Source organism: Cygnus olor, chromosome 3 (genome assembly GCF_009769625.2).
Source record: "Cygnus olor isolate bCygOlo1 chromosome 3, bCygOlo1.pri.v2, whole genome shotgun sequence".
Lineage (NCBI taxonomy): Eukaryota > Metazoa > Chordata > Aves > Anseriformes > Anatidae > Cygnus > Cygnus olor.
In genome coordinates this window covers 80,138,573-80,162,838 of record NC_049171.1, presented here as the reverse complement: position 1 = coordinate 80,162,838, position 24,266 = coordinate 80,138,573, and the positions used below count along the sequence as shown (strand labels likewise).

At 49.2% G+C, this 24,266-nt stretch overlaps 1 long non-coding RNA gene across 7 annotated transcripts in view; it reads left to right on the top strand.

Moving 5' to 3' along the window:
• Positions 1-8,507, top strand: part of LOC121067361 — a 28,169-nt gene extending 19,662 nt beyond the window's left edge. For 3 of the 7 annotated variants that reach the window (XR_005818257.1, XR_005818260.1, XR_005818263.1), the window contains 2 exons: positions 5,342-5,408; positions 5,728-8,507. This is a non-coding gene — a long non-coding RNA (uncharacterized LOC121067361). Of the gene's footprint in view, positions 1-734; positions 1,969-5,341; positions 5,409-5,727 lie in introns of all 7 variants that reach the window. The other 4 variants (XR_005818261.1, XR_005818259.1, XR_005818262.1 and 1 more) reach the window with 4 other exon arrangements.
• Positions 8,508-24,266: the final 15,759 nt, after the last annotated feature.

Here is a 24,266-nt window from a genome sequence, read left to right as displayed (position 1 = left end):
ACCCTCCTTCTGGAAGGGCTCACATAAGCAGAGCTCTGTGCTAATTCAGGTGGTGGAAACCAGCTGGCCAAGCCGAGCACAGGCCTGCTGGCTCCTCCTGGTGTGTATTGCTGCAGCAGCAAGGGGCTGGGGGAAGGCACACGTAGCTCCAGGAGCTCCTAGGACTTTCCAGACATCCCCAGCGGGCCCCACCAAGCCCTGCAGGGGCTTGGAGCTGCTCTCAGCTCTTGCACAGCCTTTGGGCAAGTTGCTTTCCATGCAAGCATGAAGACCTGTGAGGGTGTCCCCAGCTCCCCTGAGCAGGGTGCTTCATCGTCTCTTCCTCCCCTGCTGGTTGCTTTTGCACCATGCTGTCCAGGCCCTGCTTGTGCACCATCTGATTAATTACGTGTTGGCCTGTTTACATCAGCCCTCCTGCCTGCTTCTCTGGGGCCAAGTAAACTACTACTTGCTGCCGCAGGAAAGACAGACACCTTTTGCTGTTTGGCCGAATCGAGGCTGGATCAGCTGGCCAGGTGCACAGCCAATTTCCATTGCTGCTTTGAAGCTCAGAAGTATTTTGAAAATAATAGAGCCTTTAGCCCTGTAAGTAAAAGCCATTTATCTTAGGATGAAAAAGTGCTGGCATGGAAAAATTCCAATGCTATGAAATTCTCTTTTCCTGAATGTCTTGGATACTTGCTGGATTAGGTCCGCTGCTAAGGAGCTCAGGGTTATGAATGCCTCTTTTACAGAAAAGAGCTGTGGAGGAAAAAGGCGAGCGCCGGCATGCTTGTAAGTGGGACAGCGCGAGATTCCCCGTGGACTGGCCATTTGTGAGATTGCTTTTAGAGGCACGGTCAGCATCGCTGCAGCGAGCCGAGGTGGTAGTAAATACCCTATTGTAACCATAGTCGTTACCAATCCCCCAGGGTATAGTACCAGCAGAATACCTTATATAAACAAAAGTGAGGGACTATTGGCTTTGCTCTGCACGGCTGTTTAATAATGCTCCACACGGAGAGTGTCAGAGTGTTTTACAGGCGCTAATGAAATTAGCTGCTTTCCATCCAGGAGACACCTGGGTAGAAGAGGACATTCTGCAGCCCCTGGCCAACTTTACAGCCACCTCCCGGCTGGTTTCCACCACCTGGCATGAGGGCAGTGAGGGTAGAGGTGGACCTCGTGTCTGCTTGCAGTGGTTGAGCTTCAAGACTTCTCCTGTATGGCTGCTGACTGCAAATAGCAGCTGTCTGGGTGCTGGGGACACTGGAGCCGGGCCCTCCTGCTCAGATTGTGCAACGCCAAAGCTGAGCTCTTCAGCCTAGGCATGCTCTGCACCATTTTGGGACTGTGTTTCCCTCCCTGCCCAGCAAAGCCAACACAATCTCCTCACAGGGAGTTTCACTTTTTCTTGGTCGGCTGCTTCTCCTTTCTGGCTGCCAGCTCTGAACCACAGAGCATTTTCAATTTGGATCTGACCCTTTCAGAAGCATTTGCCTTGCACCCTAATTTTCTGACCATGACTTTGACCTCTTTGGGTAAAAGGGGAAAATGTAAAGGCTGATTTAGTGTGGAAGCCCAATAGAGGGAAAGTTGCCTGCAACGATCTTGCCCTTCTTATGCACAGTAGTTTTGTCACAAACACCAGTGCTGGCCCTGGGGTTGTTATTGGAGCTACCACTGCTGATGTGCTTTAAATAGATCCTAAGCAAACCTCTCTGTTTGTTTTTCTTGACATGGTACTGACTGGTGCTTTCCAAGAAAAAAGAAAAAAATGCTGAATTCACAGTGGTGACTTTGATTCCATCTGGCAAAAGCAAACTGATCTCTGAAATGAGAAAGGCACGGCCATGAAGAGGAAAAGTAAATGGGTTGCTGCGAGAAGCAGCCTTTTCCTTCTGACCAAGTGTCTGCAAGTCATGAAGTCTTGCCGGTACTTGGTTAGGAGACCCCTCTCTCTTACGAGCATACCAAAGAGCTTTCCAGGTACATGACATCTGCATGTGGAGTTTTGCAGCTGATTTCATAAAGCTTGCTGCACTTTACCCGCTCTGCTAGGTAAATATTTTGCTTCCAAATCATCATTTGCCTTGCTGGGTCGTTGGCAGGCTGAGACCTTTGGAGCTTTTTGAGTATTCAGACACCCCTGCGATGAAGCTAGCACCAGCCAGTGCTCAGGAGCATGGAAATGGGAGCTTTTCTGTTGGGGCCCGTTGTTATCTGCTTGATCCCTCCGTGCCGTGCTCCTCACAGAGGCACCCGAGCTGTGTGTGTGGGTCAGCTGTCTGGCCTGAGTCATTATCGCTGCTTTGCAGGCCCGGGGTAGCTCGGTAACATCTGCAGCGATGGCAGCACCTCTGGAAAGTTAATGCCTCGAGGGCGGTTTGAGCATTCAACAAGCTGTCACGCTCCTTCACAGCACCCGCTCTGCTCGCTCCCTCCTGCCAGCAGCAGGAGCTGAAAAGCTGCCCTGCCTTTGTGGATGCTAACACATGGCTTATTGAAGGAGGTCCCAGTGACTCAAAGTGGAGGAAAAACACCGTGCTCGGGTTTGAGCCTCCCTTATGAAACACTGGGATGAAAATAGTATTTTTTTTTAGCATCGTCTCTGTAATCTGACTCCTCTGAGTTCTCCTAAAGGTTTGTTGGCCGGTATCCATCTCCCGCACTGCCTGTGCTCTAGGGGGCTGCTGGGACCTCCGTGTGGGCACCCAGGGTTGGTAAAGCTGCCAGAGTGAGAGAAATCCCAGAGAGCAGGGCTTCAGCCCCGGTGAGTCACTGGCATTGGCCAGAGGTGGGCTCAGGCTGCGCTGTTTGGATGGATGCTCCTGGGCCTCTGCCTCAGAGATGTGATCTGGGAATGTGTGTCCAAACTGGACTTTTATACCAGCAGGAAACGGCCTTGGCAAGGCTTCATGCTAACAGCTGTAATCTGTTTAGGTCTGAGGCGGGGGAGTCTGGGTGGGCTTTACCACTGCTGCTTGCAGCCAAGCCAGGAGAGGCAACAGCACACAAAAGAGGTGGTGAGGGCTCCAGGTGATGCTTCGCTCTTCCTCAGCCAGAGGAAGAGTCAGGCTGAACAGTAACTGGTCTGAACTGGCCTCTCCATCCCTTCGTGATGCAGCTGCTCTGACTAGTCAACACGTGAATTCATGAACTTTGCTCAAGGAAGAGGTGGAAAGCCAGTCTTGGGTAGAACATTGCATTTTGGAGGTAATTGGTTTTGTAATGGGAAGAGCCAAGCCCCATATTGCAACACAGGGTGAAACATGGATGTATCTGAAGGCTTCATCAGATCTTGATCTGAATTTTGTGACTGGCTCTGTCTTAATGACTGGCTGGACTGTGCGCTCCTGAAACCTGAACTCTCTCTGCAAGTCAGCTCCACCTCTGGGGGGAAGCTGCCAACACCATTATCTGCACACTGAGCATCGGGGGGCTTCTCTGTGCACGGGGTAGTGAAAAATGCAGTTTAGTTTTACTTTAGGGCTATGTTCATGCATCTCGTTGGGAATACAAGAGTTGCCAGGGTGAGCTGAGGCTGAGTTTTGTTGTCTGATAGTGAGCTGTGGAAGGAGCTAGGGCCCTGGATACGCGCTGCCCTGCCGGCCTTCCCTTTCCACGGCTCCTGCTGGCTCGAGGTCATGGCACGTGAGTTTTAGGGCCATTTCTGCAAACCATCCGTTGTCATGACATACAGCACTGCCAGCATTAGGCAGTCTTGATATGTACTTAAAAATCCCATCCTTGTCTGAGCTGACCGCTGGCCTTTTGTACTGCTGCTTAGAATTTGGGCTTTTTCTCATCTCAGCGATAAGCTCGTGGTGCTTCCTGCTTGGGTTTTTTCCTCCTGCTCAGTAGTGCCCGGAATACGTGTTAGCAGTCTGTTGATGGAAATGATAATTAGGGGATTTGTCATGAGAAATGTGCGTGAACTTTTAAAGCTGTCATTCAAAAAAAAGATTTTTCACAGTCAACTCTCGATTATCTGTGGGTGCATTATCTGAGTTGCAGATTAAATGTGCTATGTATATAAAAAGAAAACAATAAAAGTCTCTTTCAGAGGCATTATAAAGTACACTGCACAATAATTTTTCTTTTTATTTATAACCTCATACTGTCTTAAAATCACTTTTTTTTTTTTTTCCAAAGGGAAAGGTATTAAGGCATTACATTCCTGTAGCCTCATTTATATGTATTTTGTATCATTTGTTTTGCTTTTCCTTCTTTGCCCTCAGTACGCCGGATACTGAGAACTGGCGGTATCAGATTATAGCCCGTGTGGAGGAGGGCTTGTGACAGGGTAACCTTTCCCCAGCTGTTTTCTTCTGGTGCTGCATGAGAGTTTCTGCAACGTGATGCCGAGCAGCCAGATGGGCTGGAGAGGAAGAGGGAGTGCTCTGCTGGGGAAAATGTCTGTACCTGAGGGAGCGTGAGCCGGTGGCAAACAGCTGAAAGAGAAGGGCTGCCTCAAACTGTTTGTCAGGTTGGAGAAGTGGCGGCTTGTTAAAAACATGCCTGTTCAGTTAAAAGGGTGAATTGACAGATGAAAGCTTAGCGCAAACTCAGCTGCCATCACTTCAAAAGCCCTCACAGCTGAATCAGCATATTTCTGTTTCCATACATAATGGATGCAACCAGTGTGGCATTCCGATGTCCGCAGTGAGACTTGTGTTCAGCTCCTTAAATTAGTCCTTTATGGTAGCCACTCTCTAGCTGTAGTTTGTTTTCTTCCAGTGCCTCCTTCCCTTCTCACACCTTTTGTTTCTGCAGACATGAGCAGAGCTCCCAAACAACGATTTTGGGGATGACGGTGCAGTGCTGCCTTGGTACCACCCATGCTGAGATGCCCAAGTTCTTGTTGGCTGGCGTGAGCTCTGCAAATCCTGCTGTCCTGTGCTGCTGCTGGCTGTCCCCACTGCTGGTTGGGCTCAGTACCTGTGCTCGTCCCCACAGGGACCCGAATCACCCCCCGGACTTTGGCAACGTTTGGGTCCGGATCCCTGATTTGATTAAAAAACTCTCAAAGAACTGGCACCTGTTTGTTTTAGTGTTGCTTGAAGAGTTTGAAACTAGCTCAGGCTTTTCACTGAAACAAATAATGCGGAGTAAAATATTATTCTGTGCTCATTAACACTAATCTCAAATATACTGCCCTATAATAGTTTTACTCCTTTCTAATATTTATTTATATTGAGCTGGAGGAATAGAGAAGGAATAAGTAACATTTAGAAAGAAAAAAAAAAGACTTTTGTGAAAACAGAAAAAAAACAATAGAGTTGGCACCTTTTTACTCCAACCAGAAGGTTTTCAGAAGGCAAATTTTGGCTGACTTTTTTTTTTTTTTTTTCTTCCCCAGTGCCATCTGAGCGATGTCAATGAGCTCTCGTATCTCATGGAAGATGTTACACTTAATAAAACCGCAGGTGGGTGATGAAAAGTGATGTGCCCATTCCCCTGCCCATCGCTCCAAGTTCCCACTCCCTCCTGCCCTGCCTGCTCTGAGAGGACTTCCCAAGTCCTTCCACTGCCTGCCGTGGGGTTTCTGTGCCGTGAATGAACCTCGTGGGCCAGGGCAGAAACCCATGGCCTGGAGGGAAGCGCTGGTCCCAGCATGGCAGGACGCACGGCCTGGTGGAAGCTGTGGCCCCGGTGGATGTGCTGCGTGGAGGCCATGAGAGGCAGCAGTGCCTCCTGATCAGCTCTTTGCAGTTCTCTAACAGGATTTTTTCCTCCCTCACGCAGCCGGGGAAGCATAAAATCTGGCTGTGCTGCAGGCTCGGCCAAGGCCCCAGGGAGCCCGAGGAGGAAGGGGGGAGCAGAGGTGGGACCGTGGGGATGGCAGAGCGCTGATGGGCCCCGGAGGCACCAGCAACGCTTCTGTTTGCTGTGCTATTTCGGGAAGTTTTCGTAAGGTAAACAAGGGCCCCCTCTTGATTCATGGAGGTCATTAGTAAGCCGTAGGATGATATTTACATTTCTAAGGTATTCGTGCAGGCTCTCTCCCAGACTGCAAGTTCACGGGGAGGAGGTGACCTTCAGCGTTTCTTGTTTTGCCCTGGATCTGGCATGCCGGGGGCCTGCCTGTTTGACTGGAGCGCCTGGGTACTGTAATCAAAATAAATCATCCTTATCGTCGCGGGCGGCGATACCGCAATGGAAACAGAAACAGGCGCCTGCTCTGCACTTTGCGAAAATGACATCACGGCGCGGAGCGGGATGGAAGGTCAAGGGATGAGCCCCAGGCAGCCGCCGACGCCTTTCCTGAGCCTGTCCCCAGGGCTGGCCTGGCAGCTGTGCGGTGGGACGGGTGGACAGACGGACAGACAGACGGATGAAATGCTGCGCCCAGCTGGGGGATGGTTCCGGTGTTGGTTTTGTGCTTGGGGTACCCAGAGCTTCTCGCGGGTATCTTTTTACCATCTAAATTAAAATAAGTAATAAATAAAGTACTTCCAATGGGAGAAAAAGAGGCAGTGTTGTGACGTTCTGGTCTAGCCTACAGCATTTTTTGTAGCAATTCGTATTAGAATTGGCAAATTTTACTATGCCCCCAGCTCTCTGTCTCTTCCTTCCCCAGGCAAACTACAAAACATAACTTTTCATTTTGGTTGTCTGGTCTGTTTTGGAGGTAAAAAGGTGTTCAGTGAGTAGTGGAACAATTTAAGATTTTTTTTCCTGTGGATTTATATGGCTGTCACAGTGCTGAGGGCTGACTTTAAGTGCATTCTTGTAATACTGAGGAAAATGAGCACATCTTACTAGACCTCGGAGAATCCGCTCGCACCAGCACTGCTATGGATACCATAATCATAGGAAAAAACTTTACAGTTTGCATGTATTAAAACCCAGCATCTCCATATAAGAGAGAGAGAGAGGCTGAAGGCTGGCTTGTCCGATGCCCAGCAAGGTACGATAATTCTTTCCCTTACAAGGAGGATTTGCAGAGACCCTGTTCAGCTGCATATTTTCACGCAGCTCATAGCAGCAACTTGCTACCTCTGAGGCTGAAATGTTTCAAAGAGGGTTTTCTGGTTGCTGTCAGGGAAAATAGGCAGGTGGGGAGATGTGAAGGGAAGAAAGAACTTGGAGAAGCAGGTCCTGCCTCTGACCGTGAGCAAGGCAGCAAGCTGGCCGTGGGGCAGGGATGAGTGCGAGTGATGTTTGCGCTCAAGCTGTTTGCTGAGTGCTTTGATCTCCGTGGGTAGCAGATGTTCCTTCCTGGCCACATGCCCTTCAAAGCCCAGGCTGAGGTGCCATTCCTCCACCGGCTTCTGTGGTCCCATCTCCTCCCTCCCTGGGAGAGGACGGTCGTGGGGTGCTGCCAGCCCCAGCCACGAGGCTGCATGTAAGCAGCGATGCCAGGGAGAGGTGGGCAGCCTGCTGCGGCGGCATCCTGGCTGTTGGGGTGGCTGGGGAGGGGTCCCCCTCTGTGGAGCCACCCTATGCTCTGTGGAGATTCTCCACGCCCTGGTAGGACAGGTGAAGGGCTTTGCGCTGAGTTGCTTTAACGCTGCCACCTCCTTTTCCTAGTGTCTCAAAGAGACGAACCTTAGCTTTGAAGCCTTTGAAACAACATCAAAGGATGAAGATTTCCAGAGAAGCTCAAGGGAGCTGGGTGCACACGTCCCATTGATGGTCAACAGGAGCTGGGTGCTTAATTCCTGGAGGAGCTTTGAAAATCTTGTCCTACGTGTATGTCCTTGCTGGGGAGGAAGTGAGGAGCAGTTGGCAGCTCTTTGTCTTCGTAAAAGGCAGATACTGCCTTTCTTACTGAAGATGAGATGTGATGGATTTGAAGACAACGTCCAAAACTTGGGTTTGCTGTGAAAACCAGCCACCTGCTTCTTAAAGGACAGGCACTTAAAACTAGCCTGTGATTTTGCTTCATCTGAAAGATAACTCATATTGCCACTTGCTCTTCCCCCACCATCACTGTGGGTGTAGGACAGCCTTGCTGGAAACCTGAATGCCTCTTAACAAGGAGGCTTTTACCCATGGAGACAGTACAATGTCTTTGCCTTTTTCTGTTACCTTTCTCTGGTACTTTAATACAGCCTGTGTCACTTTTTGGCAAGGCTGTCAGCCCCAGCTGGCTTCTGCTGGTGAATATTAAACCCAGGTTGTTCAACTCGACCGCCCTCGAGGGGGACCACAGGGGCAACATGTGCCTGTCGGGATCATCTCACTGCCACCAGCGCCGGTGCCTCCCGCTGCTATCAGCCGTGCCAGCACCCCGAGGTGCAGACGGGACTTGCTGAGAGCTGTAAGTGCTGCTTGGCCCGGAGGGACGTGCCAGCGGGCAGGATCGCGGTGCGGGACTGCTGCTGGCACCTGACCCTGGGACAGCCCCGCTCAGCCCGTGCTAGATGTGGGAGAAGGCTGGGGGCTGCGTTCAGGGCTGGCTTCGACCCTTTCCTGGAGAAAGGCGAAGGAAACTTGGCCTCAGCCTTGCTCGTGTGCTATTTTGGTTCAAGGTAATAACAGGAACTATGCTGTAAATAAAAATAGACAAGTGAAGAATTTCCCGCGTCTGTCTCCAGTCATTTGTTTCCTCGGGAGGAATTATCCCCCTCCAGAAGCAAATCCTTCTTGTCTGCTTCTTGGAAACTGGGACAATAACACTGAAGGGGAAGAAGAGATTACAGAATTGTCACGAGGGGTGACAGTGGCACATCACATACCCGGTGCCAAAAATGAATCCTGTAAAGCAAATAATAGCCCTGCTCGCTGGGGCTCGTCCTGACAACGTGACCGCCGGCAGCAGCTGCTACTCGCGCAGGGTGGGTGCCCCGTTATCTCCCGGCTGCCTGGGGTGGCCATGCCGCCTTCCACTTGGTCGGCTCCGTGCATCCCTCCCCTCTGGCCTGCCACCCAAGTTTCAGCATCCGCCAGCAGCACCAAGTGTTCCTGCTGCAGCAAGGCAGGGGGTGCATGAGCTGTATCCCTGGTGGTATCTGGATTCTTTCACAAAAAAAGGCTTATTTTTCTGTCCTTTTGCTGCTAAGGCTGAATTTCCGGGCATACATTTTTTCTCCCCATAGGAGCCAGGTATCCAACTCTACCCACTAAATTCCCACAGACGCATGGCTCTGCTGAGTGCTGGAAAAACTGACCCTAACACCTTGTCTAGGTCTGTTTGCCCCTCTGATGGTGCTAATGGGTGCTCATTTGCTCCCTTTCAAATTAATATTCTGGCTATTTGAGGAAATCCCAAGTCACTAGGAAATGCAAAGGCATTTTACAAGGAGCCCCAGCAGATGCTTTGAAGAACCTGCAGATGTGCTTGGACCCTGGCAAGGATGGTGTGTTGCAGTCAGCCAGAGGGCCACCAAGCTGACCTGAAAATGTCTCACCTCCAGAGGGTTTCGTGTCCAGTGCATGGCCCTGCTTCCCACTCCGGTGAGGGGTATGGACAGAGCCAGTGACTTGCTGGGGTGGGATTCCTGGTAAAGCTGTCATATGGAGGTAGCATCAGAAGCTCACCCAGTGTCAAATGCTGATTTTTCTTTTCCTCAGCTATTTGCAGCTACCGCTATGGGATGGCTAACCCCACTGTTACTGTCTGTGCAGAAAATGAAGACCAAGTCAAGTCTGCTCTGAGAAGCGAATGCAGGACTTTTTTCCCCCCAGACTGTAAGCGGTAAGATTGCATTTTCAAATCCCTTATTTCTGAGAAGTTTAATTGTGCTCCAACTAAAACCCAAATGTCAAAACATAGAAGGCAACGTGTCTCCTTTCAAAGTGCATTACCTGTTTTTTATAAAAGCCAGTAATTGATACCGGGGGACAGAGCTGGTGCGTTGAAGCAAGAAGGGAGGGTAGGTTCTTGTTTCTGCCCCCAAATCCCTGCCACCTGATGATCAAACTTCTGGTCAGAGTTTACAGAGTTTGAAACTGCAGAGCAGAGAGAAATGCAAAGCAGCTTGTGAAAGAGAGGTGTGAAACTGAGGGTGCGAAAGAGCAGATCTGTCAGGTCAGCTTTCTCTGTCTGCTAAGATGAAACCCACAACAGATCAGGAAACTCGGCCATACAGCATTTGGACTTAGAAGGTTTTAGAAGGACTTGCGTGAACATGGTCACTGTCCCTGTGGGAACAGGATACCGTGGGGGAGAGAGATTTGTGTGCCTTGTGTGAAACGTTGCGAGCGGAGATGGCCAGCCCTGAGAAGCTGAGCAAGGCCTGAGATGACCATGTACTGCCCTTACTATTTCTGCTGATGGCAGTGGATGTCTGAATGATAACGTGCCCAGTCTCACACCCTGTCACTTCTGACTGTCTGCATCACTGACAGAATGGACCTGGTGCTGAAGTCACCTAAGCAAATGTGAAGCTCACTCAGGCTTCTTTCCGAGGCTGCCTTACCGGGGAGCAAAAGACAATCGAGACTGACAGTAAATGCTACAGGAGAAGTGGGTGGTGGTTCTAATTTAAGGCTGCTCGTCTAATTCAGTGCACATTGGTTGGGTAAAGCTTAATGCAGACAATGCGGAAAGGAGCCATGATCATCCATCGCCTCAGTGAGGCCTGGATTGTCAGGCAGCTGCTGCTACCTCTGCTTGGGAGCAGGGGCTTTACAAAGTGTATCGCTTTTATGCTTGCCAAACATTTTCAGAAGAAACTCTTTATATTTAAAGATTTTTCTGAAGTTTGTGATTAAAAATATGCTCGGTTCAAAGCTTAGTCCTCTGAATACTAGGCTTTTTTTTTTAATCATGGCATCAGTCCGGCCAAGCACTTAAATGCGTATTTAAGTTTTAGTGCACGCCTAATAGAGTTAAAAACAGCTTTAGGAGTGTCCTTTGTTGCCCTATCGAACAGGCACAAGCTGAAGTGTAAATGTAGTTGTCTTGCTGAATCAGAGCAAAGTGATAATACGCTCATACTAGCTGAGACCGAGCAGTGAACTTGCCTGTGTTAACAAGGTGAGGTTTCAGAGTGCAGGTGACATCAGAGGACATGGAAACCTCTTTTTATTAGTGCTTGCTGCACCTTGACATAGCTGCAAGGCAAGAGCCTGATCTGAAGCAGGAGGATCCTGAAACATAGCCTGGAAGGGACCAGGCCTTTTGCATCTCTGCTCGCCTTCTGTGCGGGCACATCATGGGGAGGGTTTCTTCTTTCTCATGTGTGCCGTCACACACCTTGCCTTCTCATGATAGGACAAAGAGGCTACCAAGAACAGAAAGTAGGACGTTTGGCCTCTCTCCTCTATGGGAGGTGCAATGCAGATTGGCTTCCTGAGAACTAGGACAGCACCTCCAAAAGTAGAACAGCTGGTCACCCCGTTCGTGTGTGCCTTGCCTTACAAATGTATCCTCTAAAGCTCAAGCTTTAAGAGACATTTTTGGCCTACTTAGGGAAATGTTTTCTGAAAATAGGGGCGGATACACTGGCACAGACCAAAACCTTTGCTTTCCCTTTGGAGCGCAGTCAGAGCTGGTGAGTGGAGGAGCTGCATGCTGCCCTGCATCACTTCTTGCATATCGAGCGATACCACAGTGACAAGAGGAATTCGCTTTTCAGAGGCAGGACATGGATGGATGACATTGCTGTACAGTGTTAGATGATGCTTTACTGCGACAGAGAACTGTTCCAAAATCAAACTTTTGTGCGTGAGTTGTGCACATCCACTTATAAATGTGTTAGACCAGAAGCAAAACTCTGACTTTCATTTAAGTAAGATGCATAGAAAAGTCCACAGAAGGTTTCATTGCCCTTCACTGAGTTCCTTCTCTAAGTGCAATTAGGTCCATAATGTGTACAATCCTGCCTGAGTGCTGGGAATGCCAGCAGGATGGCAGCACCTTGTCCTGGTCAGTTGGACATGCCTGGGAATCGTGCAGCAGTCTGTGTGGGTAAACAGGAGCACGGGGTACAAACCAGGTCAGCTAGCACGCCTCTCGGAAAGCCACCGCTGTCCTCGCTGGACAAGGGAAACACCTCTGCAGCTCTCTAAGCACAGCCCTTTATGTTTTTAGCTGGTTGCAGCCTGGGCTAATCCCATGTGGGTTTCTCACCTTGAGCCAGAGGTCACTCAGGCAGGCTGTGCTGCTCTGAAGTCTAGATTCATTCTTTTGGGACTCATCGTTACTGAAGTCAGGTATGAGGCTGAATCTTAATGGTTAGTGAGGGAGGCTAATAGAAAGGGAAGCCTTCCAATTTTTTCCTCCAGTAAGTGTGTGCTATGATAATGAAGTTGGCGCCTGGTGGCTCCAGTTGTAGTGGAAGCTTGCTGCCTTGAGAACAGGTCTTTAATTCACATGAAGAGGTGTTTCATAAGCCATATGTGATGCCCTGCTTTGAATATTAATACCCAGAATGCTTATTCAGCTCACAGCCATTTCGGAGAAACGCTGTGTCTCTGTGAAGCCAGACTGAGCCCTTGGGTGCTCCAGTTATTTTTTGTTTTTTTTTTTTTTACAAAGACAGTGTCAGGTTGTCCCGTATTCTTAATTCAACAGCCTTACTCAGCCTAGAAGTTTCTGAAGCCATTTTATTAATGTTATATAATATTAAATGATTCTAGATTTAATGAAAATGCAAGAGACACTACAGGACAGCGGGTTTGGTCTACTTAGCCAAGTGACCTGTTAGTTACACACCTCCTAAAGTTACTTCTTCTTCTACAGGGCAACCCCTTCTAAAATAAAACAACACAAGGAGGCAGTGACTGTGCTGGTGAATGCTCATGGCTTCAGAGGCCTTCAGCACAAGCTGGGGAATGAATATTCAGTGTGAACTGAGATGCATGCTAGCAGTGTCAGCCTTGCAGGTTTTTTTTATTTATTTTTTCTAATGGATATTTGTGGGTAGGTCTAGGGAAATTACTGTGACAGAGCCTCTGCTGTAGCACTCCCTTCCACCTTCACCTTCATCCAGGGCTGGGGAGCACTGCAGCAGCAGGCTCGCAGTGAGTTGGAGGTCGTGGAAGTGGATGTGGACAACCCTGATTATTTTTAACATTAGGGCGCACCTGTGATAATGTCTGGGGAATACTCTTTGGGCTGCTAATGCTGGGCCTTGCTCGTACTCCAAGCCAAGCAAGTGTGAGCCGAGCCATGCCAGCTGCTTTGTGGGGGGGAGGATTGTTCCCAAAAAGCCAGACATCCTGAGCGATGAGTGGGTTGTCACGTCTGTTCACCGATCACTACTACTACTTTGCTCTCCCCAGAGCTGGGAAGGCATGGAGCAGGTACTGTGTTTCTCTGTGGGTAGTTACCACATTTGCATGCGCTCGCATTAAAAAGCAGCATTGTTATTTCCTATCTCTGACTGTGAAGCACTCTGGCTCTCTCGTGACCGGTCGGACACAGCACACGCTTGTAATACAACAGTCCTGCTCCAAGGCCGGCAAGAGGCAAGGTGTGTTTTGATGTGTGTGTAGCGGGGGCAACTAATTTGTGTCACACGCAGGTGCCTAGTGTTTGCAGTGTACATACCTGCCTCTGCATTTGTTCCTACGGTTTCCGTTTGTGTCAGGGAAGCTGTTTAGAATAGGGAGTGATGTTGGATATGGCCTTTTGGTGGTATATAAATTCCTGGCTGGTACAAAATTTCGGAGATGGCTCAATCTAGTGACACTTTCTTGATACAAACGACTCTGGCAGGCACAAGCAGTAGAAAGCCAAAGCTAAGAAAGGTGCATTAATATCTTCGAGACACATCTCTGAGTCTTGCAGCATGATAAAGCAGGCAGGCAGTGAACTGAAAGCATAGCCTAGTGTGCAGTGAGGTTTTGTTTCATTGTTCTGTTCTGCCACTTTCTGCCTCTTGTCTGCTCAGTCGTATGTTGCACCTTACCCTGAAACTCAGATTATAACTCGTTTTCAGGGCACATTTCATCCCGCTTGTACCAGGCCTACCTCAACCTGGAGGTACGCTTCAAACACCTGAAGACATTCTGGCTTTTTATTCCCGCTGAAACCAATGAAAATTGGTTTCCATGTCTATGAAATTTGCAGACACCATGTCGGGTGTCTGTCAATCTCCAGCACAATTTAAACTCCTGTGCTTAGAGGTATGCTACAAAGCCCAAAGGATTTCAGTCTTCAGTATCTCCCAAGTACAACCAAAGTGTGATATGTGAAGTGAGAAAGCAGAAAATAAATAATGAATCCAACTACCAAAATCATTACTTGTCCACTGATGGGTTCAAGGACTATCAAGAGGCATCCTGAATTTTAATAGCACGTCAGATCACCCACCCCAAAGTATATTATAACAGAAGGCTGAGTTGCTCACAGCAAACAGAGGGAAGAAAACATCCTGTGTGTAGATGGGGGATCCCTGAGAGCATCCCTGAGAGCAACAGGAATCTGTTCCAGCCCCCCAGGAGAGAGGCAGGTGGGAAGGGAAAGTGGGTGCTGCATGGGATCAGACTTTTGAAGGTCGTCTCCTATACCTCTTACTTCTGCAGCCATGCGGGGCTGGAGAACTGGAGAGTGGAGAGGAGAATGTACAGAATCACAGAGTCACAGAATTGTAGGGGTTGGAAGGGACCTCAAGAGATCAGCAGGTCCAACCCCCCTGCCAAAGCAGGTTCATTAGAGCAGGTTGCCCAGGTAGGTCTCCAGACGGGCCTTGAGTATCTCCAGAGAAGGAGACTCCACAACCTCCCTGAGCAATTTAGGTCTTCTTTCTCCCTTAGGTGCTCCAGTGGGGTGGGAGTCGCATGTAGGGGCTGTCTGACAGTGGGAACACCGAGGAAAGGGAGAGCACAGCTCTGCCAGCGACGTGCCTCCGTGTCCCTAGGAGCAGCAATGGGGCTGCCGCACCGTGCCGCCGTTGAGGCCTGGGCTGTGCTTATGGTGGCTCGTGGAGAACCGGGAAGGGGCAGGAGCTCCTGGGAAGCAACAAATCTGAGGAGGGATTTGTTTTTCCACCCTGAAGTAAGCTCGGAAAGTTGCATGAGGGCGATTTACATGCTTAAGCAGGGTTTAGGCATTTGTGCCCAGCCTTGCGGTTCATTTCCTCATTCACTCAAACGTATAAAGAGTGAACAAATGTTTGGTAAACAGGAACCTAAGGTTTCAGCGATGAAAAGGCTTTACCCTCGCCCACAGAGCTGCTTGCAGCGTTGGCTTGGCGATGTTTTCCAGAAGGCGATGACTTGCCTCCTGCCCGACATGGGGTGCTGCATGCCGTGCTCCAGCCCTCGCCCCCACAGCTTTGCCGCTGCGTCCCCCTCCCGCAGAGCCCCTGTGGTGGGAGGCTTGTCAAGCAGAGCTCCCCACGCTGCCAAGGGCTGGCATGAGGGGGGGAAGCTGACAGCGAGGTGGTCCCTTTGGGTCAGCCTCCATGAGCACTGGCAAGGGCGAAGCTGGGGAAACTTGCACAGCTGCTGCCCGGGCTCGGTCTGTGAATAACTGGAGAGCTTTCCACCAGCGGGACTGTCGGGCCAGGTATTTGCAAGCACTTTATTCGGTGGTTTCTTTTTAGTGTGGTTGATGGATGGGGAGGACAGGATAAAGAGAGGAACCTTTCATGCCTCAGCATTCTGCAGCATCCGGCGTTTTCATGAAACCACAAAGGACCTTAAAGAAGAAAGAACAAGCGCTCTGTTTATAGGGATTTAGACGGCCAAAACAAAGAGGGGGCTGTGCTGTTCAGTGATCTCTCGGAGTCAAGGAGTCTGAAGGCACAGGTCCGCAGGCTTCGAGGCCGGAGCCCACCCTGCCTGGGCTGCAGCCTGCTACCCCTTGCCCACACGAGGGCTGGCAGAGCTGGTGGATGCTGTGTGGCCGGTGTGTAGCCCGGCCTCGTGGTGCACACTAAAAAGTCTCTCCAAAAGATGACTCCAACCCTCTGCAGCTGCCTGGGGATCCATGCCATGCAGGCATGAATCCCTCCACTCGGGGCACGCTGTAGGATATACTCGATGCGAAGGACAAGCAGGCAGTGCCCAGCAAGAGCTGCACGGGAAGGGGAGCCGGGGGCTGGAGCTGCAATGCCCAAGGGCAAGAGTTTTAGTTCAGGTTTTTATGCATGTGTGTAGCGGAAGGTAGCACAGAGACAAGTCTGGTGGTTAGAGCAGGAAGACTGCCGCTCCCACAGGCAGTCCTGGTGCTTTTTTAAGAGCATTGCACCAGAACAGTTTAAGTGGGAGGCTAAGGGTGATGGCAGTGTGTGCTTCTTAATCACTCACTCCTCTCTCCTCAGCCCAAGCTGACCAAAGTGCAAAATAAAAGCAATTGTGCAGCACAAACGCCGTGATGTCCTCTTCATGATTTAAACCCAGTGTCCCCGACCACAGCTCCCAGGCTTGTGGCTGGAGGACAGCAGGGTGTCCTCCAGGAGGAAAAGACTTGGCCATATGCACTGCTCTCCCTGTCCAACCTGAAGCATGTCCAAATCATCTCCTGTTAGCCTGAAAGGAAAATCTGGAGCTAAGAATATTTTAGAAGCCTTTGGAAGGGGGAAGACCGAATCAAGTGCTAACATTTTGTTATCCAGCTTTCCTTAACAAGCTCCACATTCACTGAGCTCCAGTAAAATTTTGAAGTCATACTTTGGGTGTGGGAGAGACCTCATAAATCCTAGTACTTGTGGAATCTCTGAAAATTATTTTCTCCTTGGGTTTAAACAAAGGCATTCTCAGTGAAGAGCATTTGAGGATTTTCCAGGGCAAAGGTGCGGACATGCAGTCTAAGTAGTCTCAGCAGTTTTCATCAGCTTAGTGGAGAAAGAGTTACACATTGCACAGGGATATTTGTTCCAAAAAAAGGTTTGATTAAGAGTCTCGAAGCAGCTAAAACACGTTTCTGCCGTGCCATCTTGCCAGGGCAGAAACCCACAAGCCATGCCACAGGATCCTGCTGCAGAAGCGGCAGAACAGCGGCAGGGCAAGGCACAGCGCTAGGACCGGGCTCACAGGCCCCATCCATGTACAGTTGGGGATTCCCGATGAGTGATTTTAGCTGAATACATGTGAATTGTCCTCAGCACTGGCTTTGTGAAAAGTTTAGATTTGCTCCTAGAGGTTTCTGTTGCCTCTTGCGGACAGGCACGCTTGTCCGTGGCACTCCTGCAGAATTAATGGGGTGTGTGTGCAAGTGAGTTTTGGATGTGATGCTACACAATTGCACCGCCCAAGGGCATGACCTAGAAAGCGCACACACAGATGCAGAATCCTTACTTTAGGTTCCATTTTAGTTGAATTCCTGTAGCAAATGCCAGATGTTCCTGTCCAGCAGTAGCACGTAACAAATTATCAGTCGAAGGAATTCCTAAAAGGCTGTGGGATCAATGGGAGGTAACCAGAAGGTCAGTGGTGTCTCCCAGGTTAGCACGGGAGGGATAACTGCAAGTTCAGCAGTGTTATCCCAGACTTCGTGCTTTGGCTGGTGGGTCCCGTCAGCTACTTCTAGTTAATACTTCCCCCATCCTGTCCAGCATCAGGTAGAGTTTGTGTGGGCTTTGGCACCAGCCATTTTGGAACTCCTGCTTGTCTGAAAGCCCTGGTCAGAAAGTAGATGAATTTTCCAGACCTTCCAGTCAATATTTTTGATAGCTAATTTTCCATGGATCACATCTTTAGTGTTATCCTGAAATGTTTGATGGTGTCTTGTAAGTGCGTTATCACTCAGAGACAACACAAAGTGCTTCAGACAGGCAGAGAGCCAAAAGCTGTCCTTGGATGAATATTTGCAGTTCCTCTTGACTCCCTGGTATCTGAAGGTCAGGTCTGACCCACAGTCTCCTACAAAGCCAAAGAGATAAGAGTGCCAAAGAAGTCTTAGGAGGACAAAGGTAGTTATCAGCAATTTCCAGTTGCTTTGTTCTGGTGATGGGGAGGTAAAAATGTGTGTAAGAGGAGACAAAAGGAACACACTGAGCATATCTTGTAGGGCTGTATGATCCCTTGGTTTCTAGCTGCTTGAGTGTAAGGTATTTTGTTATCTTCCTTTATAAGTGGCTCTGAGCTCCCACGTAGCCCTTTTTGCTAGCGCTGGGCCCAATCATGTCCTTGACTGACTGTACTTTACCTCTTCTACTGACTTCGGCTGTTGGGTCCATCTTGCAAGCTGGCACTTTGTGCAAGGCTAGAAGGGCTTGTAAGAGGTGTTCAGGTGGGTCCCCCTGCTCTCCCCCAGGTTCAGGATGACCTCTCTGTACGCAGCCCTCGACGCAGACACCCGTGAGTCAGTACTTCTAAATGCTCTCTGCTAATCAGTGATGCTGGGCTTGGCCAGCACCTTATGAAACTCAGTCCTATGTGCAGAGATTGCAAACTTCGGGCATGCTACTCACAGGAGGCTTGAGTTTACCCAACCCTTCATGCAGGAGCTCACGTGAAACCGCTCACAAACTGGAAACGAACATGGTATTTGCTCTCTGTTGCTGTGCCCTTATAATCTTTAGCTCTCTGTCCTCGTTGCCAGGTGAGAGCAGGGTGCTAGGTGGCAGAGGCACATGGCGAGCGTGCACAGGTATTGCACAACCCACCTCGTGCTGCTGTGCCTACTCTGTCAGGTTCATGGCCTCTAACAGGAGGCAGTCACCCTTTCTTTATAAAGAAAAAAGAAAGCAAAGGATTCATTTTTATGCTTATCTCCAGATCCCACTCTCCAAACGGTTGCTCTGCCCTAGCAGACAGCCCCTTCTGTGCCAGGCAGAGCTCTGTGCAGCCTGCTGTGTCGGGCCGGGAAGGAGCCTGCAGCAGCAAGCACCAGCCCTGCCCAGGAGCAGAGAGGGCCTGGGTTTAAACCAAGGTGTGGAGTGATGTTGTGCTCTGGAAAGGGACAGTCTTGCAGCCCCATCCTGAGGGAAGCCTCCCAGACAGCTCAAAAGTGCTCCAAAGCTATGACTAGAAAGCCTACAGCCTTTAATAAAAATGAGATTTTTTTTTTGTAGGATTTTTGGGCTAGCAATAACTTCCTATAAAATTGGATGGAGTGACGTAAAAACCCTGCAGGAGAGGCTATCGTTCTCTATTAAACTCCAGAAGGCTTCTCCAGGAGGGGCTGAAGCCATCGCAGGGACGTTTCCCCTTGGCGCAAGCTGTCCTGGGGAAGTGCCCCCTGCCCCCTGCCTGCTGGTGGTGGGGTAGATCCCATGGAAATACCTCCCCACCGGGTGCTGGGCTGGGGCCACCGGCTTCCTCCGCACAGGACCCCCAGGCAGCCCCCAAACGGCAATGAGTGCTCAGAAGTGTGTGTTAAATGGGTTTGCACTTTGCAAGCAAGCCTTTCTCTCTGGGTGCCAGGACATTGCCTCACAGCTGCTAATAACCTGGGCCAGAACCGAGCTGGTGATTTATACGGGAAGGGCTTTGTGCCTGCTGCCTTAAGTGCCTGCTTTGCCGCTCTGCCTTTCTCCCCGACCTCTCTTCTTATCCCCTTGCCACTCACATTCTGGGTATTTCCAACTACCTCTGAACAGAGCGTTAATGTAGATAAATATTACTGCGAGGAAGTAATGGCCAAATACTCTCTGCATCATCTATATGCATTGGTTGGGGAGCGATTTTTCATTTCATACATCATTTGCTATTTCAGCATGTGGCAATTCTGCAAAATGAGGAAGGAGAACTGGAGAGCTGAGGAGCCCACCCTTTGTTCCTGCTGTTCTCACACCCCGAGCACTGGCACACGGCGGCTGCTGACCTGAGACGCGTTCAGACGAGCTCATGTGAATCTCGTGCTAACCCTGTGTTTGTCACCTTGTGGGTCTTCTTGCTTCCCATCAGATTGCTTCTCTCTTCTTTGCTCAGCTTGAGCACATCTGTGTAGGGTTAATCTACTTTCCCACCCACCCCTAATCTTCCACCTCACTGTATTCCGTGTTTCTCAGTATAATTGGTCCCAGCATATCAAACACAACCACCATCCCTCTCCCCTAACTCCAATAAGAGCTCATACACCAGCAAAGTAATCTTTCCCACCTGGGCCACTCCTGTGGTTTCATATCACTTAATCCTCCCTCGTGAGCTGAGGAAGAGTTTAAGGTAACATCTGCTCAGCTTTATATTTGTTGTGTTCGTACCGATGGTCCCTTGGTTCCCATTGCCAAGCAAGTAAGGGGAACGTCTCTGTGAGAGTCCCGCGTTTTCTGGGAGATAACAAATTCTGCTGGGCGAACCCTGCTATTAGAGACCCCATTAAAATCAAGGACGTAGGTTCAGTAAATTTACTCTTCCAGCCTGCTGTGCTTATTCCGCTTGCCTATTTTCCCCTTGAGTTTCTTCCTGGATTAATTTCCTCCCTGCTCCCTCCCTGTCACTGACAGGCTGCGAGCAAGGAGCTGAGCCCCTTCCCCTCATCAAGCCACAGGCTCGCACCTTCCTGCAGCTGGCAGCGTCTGCCTGTCTGCCTCGCTGCTAAGCCTTGATTCAAGTCTTCTGCTGGAAAGAGCTACCTTACTGCTTGGCAATTGCTGCTCCTCAAAAGCAGAGAGCATCCTCAGGTGGTGCCCCACCAACTCCTCCTGGGAAAGCCCTGGGAGCTACAAAGTGTTTGAGGGACCTGCTGATACCAGGGACTTACCTGAAGGTCACCTCCTCCATGATATTGCTGGTGTGGGGAGAGCTAAGGGGTGCCCTTCTGAATAGCTCTCCTCTGTGCTCTCCAATGCCATGCAAAGCTTATTCACCTCCAAGGTATGCTGCTGTGCTCCTTGAAGTGAGCCATCATTTCATTTTTGGTGACTTCCTAATGTGTTTGTTCCTTTCTTTCTGAGCAGCAGCGCAGGCATTGCTGCATTTGGCAGAAGAACAAAGCCTCATTGTTCAAAGCCTTCATGCTCCAGCATCAGCTGGGACAAACATGATCGCACTCCTAGACCTCAGCTTCCAAAGCCAGCTGGACAAAGAGCAAAAAGGCTCAAAATCCCAAGTTAGAAAAAAAAACCCTCACCTTTATCTCATCTCTAAAGGAGTCTGCCAAGCCCAGCTTTTTATCTGTTCCTTCTTTCGTTAGTAACACCCCTTCAGAAACCCCAATATAGCATCTCCTTCTAGTGACTTGTCCCCCTCGGACTGACCCAGCTCACTGTGCCCATTTGCCTACGCAGCTCTGCCATCGGCGCGTGTCCACCTGGCCCTGGGCGCTGCGCTTGCTGCTACGTCCCGCTCGGGGACAGCCCCAGCGAGGGCTTGGGGTCAGGTAGGATTGGTTTTGGAGCAGTCACACAAAGCAAACCCGCTATTTTTTATTTTATTTTTTTCCAGCAATGTGGCGGAAAAAGCCTTCCCCCAGGCTCTCATTCGTGAGGTCGCAAATGCTGAGGCAGCGCTGGGGGTGATACCTTGTCTTTCATGCAGCTCCATCCCGGTGCCCACCCAGAGATGCACAAGCCCAGGAGGCTGTGGTGGGCTGCTCCTTGTCCTGCTGCGGGGCTATTTTCCACGGTTTGTTTCTTCCTCTTCTGTCTGTGCCAATTTTAGCTGTGAGGTGCCTGCTGCCTTCTTGGGAAGCTGTTGGGTGACTTGCTATAAAAAGTGCTCAGGAATCCTGCCCTGAATTTTTGCTGCATTTCTACCTTTTTTTATTTTACATCCGTAGTTTTAGTTATACATTGTCTCACACTAAAGAACATTCATTTATCTTAACATCTTTGGGACGATTTGGACTATAATATTTTCCCATTGTCTGTCACTGCTAACGCTGATGGATAAACAGGTATATTAGCCTGAAACTGGCTTTTAACCAAGCGAAACAAGCAATGCTAATATAAAATGTTTTATACCAATACAGTGCCTGATTTTCCTGTCATAAATATGCCTGGAAAAAAGGGCACCTTTTCTGACATGCTTATCTACACTTCAGAAGCATGGACCTGGTGTTACCTTGCCACTGTCTACCTATATATTTTTTTCCCCTTAAGCCAGTCTGCTCAGCCTCCCATTATTCTTGCTGGTTCCCCTGCTCCTCCCGGATCTGGTCTGCCAGTCACTCTGGCCGGGGGGTATCCAAAAGAGAAGATTGCACAAGAGTGATGAGACAGTTGCTTATCTCTCTGCCCTAGGATATGTCATGCAGCCCAAAACTGTCCTGAGATTTTTGCTGTTGACGTGACAAATTGCAAACTCACGTCCAATTTCCTGTGTGCTAACCCTGCAAAGTCTTTCACTGCATTTGGGTCTCCTCCTCCCACAGGGTGTCTTAATTTTGGAATATTTCCTCCCTGGACATATTAGTCTGTGTGTCCTTCAGTCTAGGGCATTTTCTCCCCATGTCCCACATCTTTTTTTTTTTTTTGTCCTTTTGTGTTATATTCCAATCCTTGCCTGTGATTGCATCCTCCCCAATGTAGTATCAACTGCAGTTTTAATAAACATGCTGTCTAATGCTTTTTCTAGATCATTAATGAAGATGGTAAATAAAACTTGAGCTAACACCAGTTTCTAGTAATAAACCCACTGGATGCCTCCCCGCAATGTGACAGTTTGTCGTTGATCACTATTCATCACTGAGCCTGAACGTCAGTGTCCCTGTGTGGGGTAATTTATATTCATTTAACATCATTCATCACAGAATCAGAGAAAAACACAGCTAGAAAGGACCTCAAGAGATTGATTTCAGAACTATTCCTGACATTTCCAGCCTGCTCTTAAATACCAGCAAGGATAGAGGTCTCACACCCTTCCCGGGCATTCAGTGTTCGTGCTCTTTAGTCTTCCCATCTTCCAAGTGTCTAACCTTAATCTTTCTTGCTGCACTTCAGGCCTATTGTTTCTTGCCTCCATCACAACAGATATATTGGGAGAACAGCTTATTCCTTCCTTCTCTGGAGATATACTTGAAAATATATGGAGATATACTTGAAAATTGTTGTGTCTCCCCTAATCTCCTCACTGGAGTAAACAACCCCTGTACAGCAAAGCTTTCATCAGAAGTCCAGGTCTCCAGACCTTTGATCCTGCTTTCTTCCACATTCTCCTGAGGTGGATAAAGATCACACAGCACTGGGTAAAGCAGAAGGATCAACCTTGTGTTTTACAGACACAGCTCTTCTTGGTATGCCCTGGTATGGTGCTGGCTTTGTGTGTGACAAAATGACCCTTTTTTTGTTCATTTTGGGTTACTGAGTTGCTGTACTGCTCCACATCTGTCGAACGGGTTGTCTCTTGTTTTGTCCCTTTTGCTTTCCTCCTTATTGAATTACATCCTATTTTTCAGACCTTTTATTTAGCATGTCAGGATGATTTTTAAGTCTAATCCTGTTCTCTCACATCCTTGCAGCTCATCTCAGCTTGCCGTCATCTGCATAGCTAATAAGCCTGCTTGTTATTCCATCACCCAGTGGTTAATAAAAGCTGTGAATGAAACTGGAGCAGGCTGGACCCCTGTTGAACCCTACCCAATCCTTCCTTATATTTGAACGATGACACTTACTTTCTGAGTACAGTTTTCCAACCATCTTTGCCCTCCTGCCCTCAGGCGCTCTCTCTAGGTCATGTTTCCTTAGCTTGCTTCTGGTAATGTGAGGTGAGACGGTACCAAAGGCCTTACCAAAATCAAGACGTAAGACCTCCTGCTTTGCCTCTATCCACAAGCCCTGCTGCAGGATGAAATTAGGTCAATTTGACATGATTTGCTTCTGGCAAATCAGAGCTGGCTGTTCCTCTTCTCTTTGTTGTTTCCTAGGTGCTGATGATTAGTTTGTTTAATTATTTGTTCCAGTGCATTTCCAGGAACCGAAATCAAGCTGAGTGGCCATAATAACTGCCTTGTTCCTCATTTCACCTTTCTGCAGCCAGGCAGGGAGCTGCTCTGCGAGGAGCCCTGTGCCCCACGAGGGGTCCCCACCTGGGCAGCCCCTTCTCAGGGCTCCTTGGCAGAGGTGGCAGATTGATGCTTTCCTTAGCCCTCCTCTGACCACCACTTTAGAGCTGGAATACTCTGCTGCTCACCTTTCTGTCCTGAGCTAGCTATGCCTCCTTTCTTTGTCTTTCTCAATTTTATCCCTGCTTGTATGCACTAAACTTTTGTGCCCACCCTTAGACATTTGTGTGTTTCTCTTTGTCCCAGGACGCATTTCCCTGCGCTTTCGTACCAGCGTGCTGGGCTGTGTGTGAATATCTCTGGTGCTCAGCAAATCCTCTCAATGGGAAAGTGCAGAAAACAAGTCTGTCAATGAAATTGCGGGCTTCAGCCACTTCCAACTGGACTTTCCCAACCTGTGTAGACTTCTTGTTTTCTCTTTGTCTCTTAGCAGAATTAAGCACTGCAAGCCAAATCCTGACCTCATTTACACCAGTAAAATCTGGGTCTGTTCCAGGAAACCACTGAAGTTGTTTTGCGCTTACAGTGATGAAAATGAGAGCGGAATTCGCCTCAT